Source organism: Grammomys surdaster, unplaced genomic scaffold (genome assembly GCF_004785775.1).
Source record: "Grammomys surdaster isolate TR1022 unplaced genomic scaffold, NIH_TR_1.0 125974, whole genome shotgun sequence".
NCBI lineage: Eukaryota > Metazoa > Chordata > Mammalia > Rodentia > Muridae > Grammomys > Grammomys surdaster.
Genome location: NW_021620791.1, coordinates 4,013,971 through 4,017,452, shown reverse-complemented (window position 1 = coordinate 4,017,452; position 3,482 = coordinate 4,013,971). Strand labels below are relative to the sequence as shown.

General features: G+C 39.7%; 1 pseudogene; it reads right to left on the bottom strand.

Moving 5' to 3' along the window:
* Positions 1 to 1,310: 1,310 nt before the first annotated feature.
* Positions 1,311 to 1,916, bottom strand: LOC114609523 (annotated as a pseudogene).
* Between the last annotated feature and the right edge of the window lie 1,566 nt (positions 1,917 to 3,482).

Sequence of the window (3,482 nt, the reverse complement as noted above, 5' to 3'; positions counted from 1 at the left end):
TCTTCTTCTTCTTCTTCTTCTTCTTCTTCTTCTTCTTCTTCTTCTTCTTCTTCTTCTTCTTCGATAAGATCTCTTTATGTAGCTCTGGCTGTCCTGGAACTCTCTATGTAGGCCAGACTGACCCTGAACTCATGGGGATCCATCTGTCTCTGCCTCCCAAGTTCTGACATCAAAAACATGCACCACTATGTCTGAGTATGAATTAGATTTTTAATGGCACACACTCACTCATACATGGTTTTGCTTGCCTCTAAAAACAATTATTAGTGTGTGAATGTTAGGGGGGGCAAGGTGTGCACATGTCACAGTGCATGTGCAGAAGCCAAAGGACAATTTTGTGGAGGCAAGTATTTCTTTCCACCCTTACAGGGGTTCTGGGAATCTGACTTGGGTTACCAGGCTTGTACTTTAAGCACTTTTACCTGCTGACCCTTTTCATCACCCCTTGCCTGTTTTATAAAAATAGAATGGAAAGTGACAGGTGTAACCCCTGCTTCCCATTCTGTCCATCTGCTCCAGCTGTGTGACCTTCTTAATATGCCCTACTTTATAGGTTTTCTGCTGACTGTTTTCTCTGTCTTGGATGGTCCCATAACTGCACAGCTAATGCCTTCTCTTTCAAGCTTGAGGTAAACTTTACATTACCCATTAGCCATGCCCCTTCTACTCTTGCAATATATTTCACTTCCTATCCCTGAATCTCTCTATTGCATTCTTTACATTTTTTTGTTTTTTTCTCTTTCTTTCCTCCCTCTGTTTTTCTCCACACTGTGGTATGTTAAAACTCCAAGACGCACACATGCTGTGTATATTATACATCTGCAGCCCAACTTTCTTGCTTTATTATGTCCAAGTCACTGATGTAGTACATGTTCAACTCATGGCTGCACTCAGTACATCATTCAGTGAATGACTATGCATGTCTTATTTAATACCATGAAAATGAACAGAGGCATCCAGCTACACGAGGATTTCACTCTCTCCTGAAGTCACACAAAAACACTCCCAACACAGAATGGGTACAACCCTGAAAGAAGACCTGGAGACATTACCAGATTGGGGGGGGGTCAACTCAAATTCTGGAAGGGAAAAAGCAGATAAATACAGATCTGCCTCAGAACTTTGATCTAGAGTCTCCAGTTCTAGAAGATATGACTATCTAGAAAATATGGCTATCTAGAAGATATGATTATCTAGAAGATATCTGCTTTGCAGAATCTAGGAAAGGAAGGGGAAGAAAACCTAAAAATATAACAGTAAACAAAGAATAACTACCTATTTACAGGTTCTCCCTTTTCACTATTAAGAAATTAACATCTTTCTAGTCTTTTACTTTCTTTATCTATGTTGTCTCTAATATTCTGGAATTTTAGGCCACTCTGTACCAGTAAGTTAAACTACTAGTTTTCCAACCTCTGCCAATATTTTTAAGCTCGTCAAAGAAAGCCATAGTCTCTCTGTTTGGCTGGAACAGTGTTTTGCTCCTCTCATTCTGCAAGGAGGGTCTGCTTGGTGTGTAATCCAACCTATTTGTATGTAGCACTTCAATTTTATTTTTGAGAAGCTGGAATTCTTCTTCATTAAAAGGATGCATTTCCTGGCACTTATCTTCAGGAAGCAGGATGTTTGGGAGAATATACAAGAAACGACCACAAAAACAGTTGCTCCATTTTGCCAAGAAGGTTATCGAAACTTCCTTTCATGAAACAGAGAAACTTCTCTGTGCATTAAGAAATTGGGAAAGGGCTAATTCCACAGTCTGGGATGTTCTCCAGATTCTTTAGCATATCCTGTTCAACAGCCTGCGTCAGGTCAAACAGGTGGCTATGCAGAAACGCTATGTAGATCCTCAGCAGGCAAGTCTGTGCTGTGACTCCAAAGAGTTGCACCTCAGATGCCATCAGATCCACAGACATCTTGTGTTACTTTGGTGCCTTCAACTGTGAAAACTAATACTTCCACTACAACCAAACAAAATTCTATTTTATTTCCTTCAAGTAGGTATACCCCAGGTACATATCCTTCAATAACCAGTATGAATTCATGTCCCTGCTACTACTCTCTCCTTCAAGTTTCCTTCAGTGTTATTAACTCATGTACTGTCTCTTCTTTTCTGGATTACAGTCTCCATGGTTCAGATTAAATATGGGACATTCCCAGGCCATCTCAATAAGTATAATGACCTTTAGAGCCCATAGCCATAAACTCAAAGACACAGAAACCATAGCCTGAAAAACAATTTTTTTAATTCAATGACTCAAATGTCATTTACTTTGAGAGAAAGCAGGGCTAGAGAAATGATTCTTTGAAAATGAGTTGATGGGATAATTTCAATCTTTGTATTTTTCTCATTCATGTATTTGCTGTATTAAAAGAAATCAGTGGCCTGTGTCTTCTTGTTTTAGAATATTATAGATAATTGGTGTTGTGCTTACCTCAGCATGGGACACATTCAACATGGCCCCTTGGGCCTTTGAGCTGTTGAGGGTGTCAAATCAAAGGAAGTGTCTTATTAGTACAAATTCTTAGCTAATTAAATAGCCAGCATGGATCAATCAATAGGTCATTTCTCCACCTCAGCTATTAATGTTTCTTCTCTACAACAAACTGTCTTTGAAAAATGGAAACCTCAAGTTTGTCATTGACTCCAGATGGTCCCCTGCAACTGTCCCTTTACTATTCAAACACTCACAGAGCTGTCAAATGCTGTGCAGACTTGCACTCATGGCTTCCTAGTATCTTTCTAATCTTTTTTAAAAAGCAAAGCCAGATCTACACTATTATGCAAAGATCCCCAGTGGCTTCCACATTGTTTAGCTTATCATTGTCTCCGAATGCTTGCCCTCAGTCTGTGTTTCATCTTCTGTCTTCGAGGGGCCTCATTCAGCTATCAGACCATCATTTCATCATCTGACCCCATTGCTCACCCCACTCTTTATGGAATCATTTTTTCATTGCATGGCAAGAATTGCCTTTCTCTGGACCCTCTTGCCCCTCATCAGAGATCTCCCGTCATGCTTGATGAATTTTTTCTCTATGTGCTAATGCCCACCAAGGTATCTCTAAACCAAATCTTTCTACTAGTCATTAGACTCTTTGTCAAATTACTTTTTGACCAGATATCTCAAATTTGGAGTGATCAAATGAGAACTCCTGGTTTCTTTCAAACTGTTCTGGCCCAACCTTCATTTCTTAGTAAATGTTTCTTCCTTTCTCCCAAGTGATCACTTTGGAGATCACCTTTGGGTCCTCTCATCAGAATCATTCACAGACTCTTATGCATTTGCCTTGAAAATGTTTTTAAAAATGTTTTGAATCTGCACACTTCTTCCCCCACCATTGCTCACACTCTATTCTCAATCACCCTTAGGTCTTACCTACATCTATGACAGTAGTCTTGTAATGCTCACTCTGGTTCTATATGGCTCTCTTTCTGGCCTGTTCTCTGAATGTGATTTCAAACTCATGCATTGGATTACTTC